This window comes from Argiope bruennichi, chromosome 5, assembly GCF_947563725.1.
Source record: "Argiope bruennichi chromosome 5, qqArgBrue1.1, whole genome shotgun sequence".
Lineage (NCBI taxonomy): Eukaryota > Metazoa > Arthropoda > Arachnida > Araneae > Araneidae > Argiope > Argiope bruennichi.
This window is the reverse complement of record NC_079155.1, coordinates 75357475-75363474: the sequence shown is the minus strand read 5'-3', so window position 1 is coordinate 75363474 and position 6000 is coordinate 75357475.

The window sequence follows — 6000 nt, the reverse complement described above, 5'->3', positions numbered from 1 at the left end:
TCTTGGCAAAAGCACTCTACCATCGCCAACTTAAAGGTTTCCTTGAAGAAATAGATAACCAGTTTTCTGGTCTACTTCTGCACAATAAAGCGCGATGGCTTTCCAGAGGCAACGTTTGCAACGCTTTGCTTTATGCTTAAGTGAAATAAAAATATTCTCAATGAAAAAAAATTGAACATCTCGAATTGGAAGAAGACAGTTGCCAAAATTAAACTTCATGGTAGATACCACAATGAAACTAAATCTAAAATTGGAAATCTTCAGGAAAGGGCAACCCAAGCCTACGCCTTGTTTATTTCGGGGGGAAAAAAAAAAACTTCTTTTTGTTGAAGGCATGGAGAGAGGTAAATTACTTCATTTTAAAAATCTGAAGCAATATCGCGATGAGACCAATGCAACTATTGACACGAATTACTGCAGCATAACTTTAAGAAACATGAAGGATCGATTCGCTGAGAGATTCGAGCAATTCAAAACAAACCAAAGTACTCTCTCATTCATAGTAAATCCTCTCAATACAAATACAAATGAGATCAACATTGAGTTATTTGGAATTGATGCTGGATCGCTTCAAATGCAATTGTTAGATTTATAAACCAAAGACTTGTGGAGTGGCAAGTTCACAGAACTCAAGAGCAAGTTGGAAGAGTTGGAGGTCCAGAAATGCATGCACATCGCGCAGCACAAATGGACAACTCTAAAAGAAATTCCGTGAATTGAGGCCATCTTATTCGAAGCATGGAATAGTCTTCTAGAATGCTACAGTGAGGTGAAGAAGTTGGCATATGGAGTGCTGACGATCTTCGGGTCGGCATATTCGTGTGAGCAAGTGTTCTTTTGCATGAATATAATAAATAGTAAATTTAGAAGTCAACTAACAAATAAAAATTTAGAGTCGTGCTTGAAACAACAAGCTATAAGCCAGATTTAATCAAACTTTCAAAAGGCATGCAAAGCCAATGCTCCCATTGATGTAACTATCTATATTTGTGTTTTTATATGAATAAAGATTATTCCGTATTTAAAGCCGTTTATTTTAAATCAAAAATTAAATATATATAAGCAAATACTATAATATTAAATCGAAAATTTTTAGTAGCTCTTTAAAAACTGGAAAATTTTGTAAATTGTTACTTTTGGCTTTTCCGTTTCAATAGGTTGCTGACCCCTGGCATAGACCTTTTGGGTTAATTCATATAATGAATAACTTACTAAGTTACTTTTATCTCCTTTTTTACTTTCTGGATGAATCTTCACCTGGAAAGAGTGTGGCACTCTTTACTACCCTTCCAATGTACAGCTTCGTTCAACAGTGGCGGTGTGGCAGGCTGTACACTGTCCCCTCCAATATGAGGGAATCAGTAATTCTAGTATAAAAGGAATCCTTGTGTGCCGAGAAATCATTTTGGAAGCCGTATACTTTTTATGTGTTTAATATAGTGTCTGTCGTATGACTACTCTGCGATTTACACCTGCTGTCTCATTAGTTCCGATTTACTTCTAATGAGGCTCCACGACAGCATTTAAAAGATGGCAAATTTAATTCAGTTACATCTCCCAATTTTTAAAGCAATGCAAGAATTATTTTGGGACTGACATCATAATTTTGAACCACTGTAAGATGCCGATAATACATGAATTGTTCCCCTCTCACCTCTAAATTTCTGCACGACACCAGTGGGAGAACGTTCGGCCCCGAGGAAATTAACATACACTTGACTGTTGGATTTTGAACCCTCCGGAAAATTTTACAAGAATAAAACTAGTATCAACAAAAAGAATTAAAAAAAAATTTTTTTAATGGGGCAAAAATTAATTTTTTGCAATAATGTTTTCGAAAGTTATCAAAGTCAAAATTTCGTTTCGTTTTTGATTAATTAAAATTTCAAAAAAACAAACAAACTCCGAGTTGTTTATTTCAATTGTTTAATATATATATATATATGCCAAATTTGATAACTCTGTAAGTCAAATGGTCACATTCTTCTTTATTAGTAATAGAAAAAGAGATTTTATTGGTATATATATTTTCTCAAATTATTAAGTAATGTGTGTACAAGATTTCATTTGTAATGAACCGCATATTATTCGAGATATCGCATGTTTCATATTCTTAACTAGCATTTAACCTTTTTGCACTCTGAAAAGTAATTCGATGCATATTTATTCCCTTAAGGCTAGGCCTTGCTCATTGCTACGAAAAATGAATATATAATTGTTTTAATTTATATTTTTCCCGAATTATTTTCCACATCTTCTTACCATTTTATAGGTATTTTTAACAATTAAAATTAAAAAATAAATAAAACATCAAAATGATGCACCGTCTTGAGTGCGAGTCACGATCCAAGGGTTAAACATCAGTGTATCCTGTATTCCGTTTGTTGCTCTGTATTCCCAAGTTCTGCTCAAACTGATGCTTGCAAAACAAATAACTGCAAACATTCGTTGCCATTCTTTTAAACAGATATACAGCGCATATAATATTTTTTTTCCAAATTCTTCGCTTTCGAAACGGAACTATATAAAAAAAATCAGTAAGCTGCAATGACATGCAATTCTTTTGATTAATCTTTGTAGACATTCTATCCTTCCTCTATTCAATTTCTTTGGTCATACAATTGAAAGCCTGCCGTCAGTCACGGAACATTTTTTTTTAATTCCTTCTAACCTTTTTTTTTTTTTTTTTTTCATTTCAAGCTGTGTGATGATTCTCGGCATGCGGAAAACCTGAATTTAGGCATTCGCTGTCAATCTTTGAGCCAAATGTTTTCTTAAACGTCAATCAAACGAAGAGGGAAACGTCAAGATTTCCCATTGTTTTTACGACTTAAAGCTGATGAGCGTTAGGAAACCAGTGATGATTGAAGGAGGGGAGGAGGAAGAGGACATTTAAATACAAACATAAAAAATCTCTTTTAAGGGATAAACAACAATTTGCAGTTAGAAAAGTCCAGTTAGAAGAAAGAAAATATATTTTTTTTAAAGTCTTAAAGCATTCTATTTCTAATTGAATTTCCTTTTATCAAAATTTAGGCAGCTGTGTTTTAATGATGTTATGAATTAACAAGACTTTTGAAATGTGAACTTCATGTCAATCTTTTTAAAAGTTTGAATATCTTTTTAAGTGGAAAAGATTGATTCTATTTTTACGCAGCATCAAAGATGAAATTATTTAAAGGAATGAAAATAGAGTATTTAATGCACTGCGATATTAATTGAGTAATATTTAAAGAAAATATTATATATATATATATATATATATATATATATATATATATATATATATATATATATATATATATATATATATATATACATACATTGCATATATTACAAGCATATATTGCATATATACATACAAGAAATTACATTGCATACTTAAAACACATATAGTGCAACTTTTTTTTTTTTTTACTTTCTCACTTAAGAAATATATAAACAGTCTAATTGTCAAGAAATTCAAATCCGAAATTTTGGTGAATCCCCATCATTCCGTAGTTTCCATCATCATATAATTTTGGAATTATGCCTGCCTGTTTGTGGCTCTGTTTATCTGCGAATCCGATAACTACAAAACACTTTGAGCTGGACGGGTGAAATTTGGTGTACGATCTTAATATTAAAATCTGAGGTATCCATCAAATTTTGAAGGAAATCCATGAAAAGGAAATCTGTCCAAGTACGAATGAATACGATAAGTACAAAATTTAAATATTAGACCAATAAAATTTGGTTCACAGATTTACTATTTAAAGTGTAGTTGTAGATTTGCATCGAATTTTGAACTAAAGTCAGCAAGGATTTGATCGTCTTCCGGTCTGTAGATTTCATGCATATAAACGCAATAATTAAAAAAAAAAACGCAACGACATAAATGAATGAAATTAAATATGTATAGTTGCTATTATTATAGTTATGAATCAAATTTTTGCTCTAATCTGGTGAAAAAAAAATAAAAACAGCTCTAAAATGCACATGGTTTTCTACATTATACAAGGAAAACAGAACACTTACGTGTGGGACCCTGAAAAATGAAAATCCGAGCACTCACGACGTCCACAACTTTGTCCAGGTTCTAAAATTTTATGCTTGGAGATTACACTTTTATGAATGAGTATGTGAATAAGTTTTGGATAGATCACTTTCTCTGATTATCAAACAATGCAGACAGGCTTTATTAGATTGCAAGTACCAATTTTGATTACTAATTGAAACCAATAGGAGTGATCTATCTGTAACTTTCTGGCTTACTTTATAATAAATGTACTTGTGTATTATTAACTGCATGTTATTGGTGAACAATACTTATGGAAAAAATCTTGGCGATAAATCACTGGTATGCGTTTTATACGCAAGTACAAGAAAACAGAATATGTATTTTGAACAACCTTTTTACTAACCAACTGAAATCAAAATTTGACACAAAACTGCAATTGAAGATACACGATCTCATACGAAATTTCATGTGGTTAAGTCATTACGATTTTGAGTGATCATGTTTAAATTCTTGTGAAAGTAGAGACCGACAGACAGTTAACTTCTTGACGGATTTGATTCCAAATTTATAAAAAAAAAAAAAAAAAAAATCTATATTTTATTCTCTAAAATGGGAAACCAAATTTCATTTACCTATGTTATTAGATTTTTGAACAATCGTGTTTATAATCCTTTATCCGGATTTTAAATAGTAAATTTGTGCACCAAATTTTCTCTTCCTTTCGGAGTTACCGTGTTGACTTACTTTCGGGAAGCTTGATAGACAAACTTTCTCTGAATGGATTTCGCTCAAAATTTTATAGAAATCTGCACATTTGGTATAAGGATCACACATTGTTATTTCTTCCTATACAAGTGTTTTCTGCCCATACATATTACATGCGTTTTAAGCGTAAAGTATGCATATAAGAAAATGTCCCATACATATTACATGTGCTTTAAGTGTAAAGTATGCATAAAAGAAAATGTCCCCGTTACGACTTAACGTTAATAATGTTAATCATATTTTTTGAATGATGAACCTTAGAATTCTGTGTTTTTGTCTTCTGATTATGATTCAGTCATAATCAGAAGATGTAATATGTATGGGAATAAAACACTTCCCATACAAGTGTTTTATTCCCATACATATTACATGTGTTATAAGCTTAAAGTATGTATACAAGAAAATGTCCTATACATATTGCATGTGCTTTAAGTGTAAAGTATGCACACAAGAAAATGTCCCCATTACGACTCCATAGATTAAAGTTAATCTATGGATTAAGTCATATTTTTAATTAGATTAAGTCATATTTTTTGAATGATGAACCTTAGAATTCTGTGTTTTTGTCTTCTGATTATGATTCAGTCATTTCTTCCCATACGAGTGTTTTATTCCCATACATATTACATGTGTTTTAAATGTAAAGTATGCATACAAGAAAATGCCCCCGTTACGACTCCATAGATTAAAGTTAATAATGTTAATCACATTTTTTGAATGATGAACCTTAGAATTCCGTGGTTTTGTCTTCTGATTATGATTCAGTCATTTCTTCCCATACAAGTGTTTTATTACCATACATATTACGTGTTTTGAGCGTAAAGTATGCATACAAGAAAATGTGCCATACATATTACATGTACTTTAAGTGTAAAGTGAGCATACAAGAAAATGATCCCGAGCTGTTCCACTGGTTACGGTTAATAATGATAGTTAAAGTTAATAATGGTGGCTAAGGTTAATAAAGATGATATATATATTTTTTAAACTATGAAAGTTAGAATTTTGTGTTTTAGTCTTCTGATTATGATTCAGTTACTGCTTCTCAATGGGAAGTGGTACCACACGCTTAGCCAAACGCGAATAAAATCTAAAAAGTCTATTCTACTTTTCATTTTCCTCTAATTTGACAGTCTTGAAACCGCAAAGAGCATGAAACTTCCTTCTCTTGATATGTTCTTTCAAAGGCCCTCTTTGAGATAACCAAGACTGAAGATTCGAATGACTTTTATAAT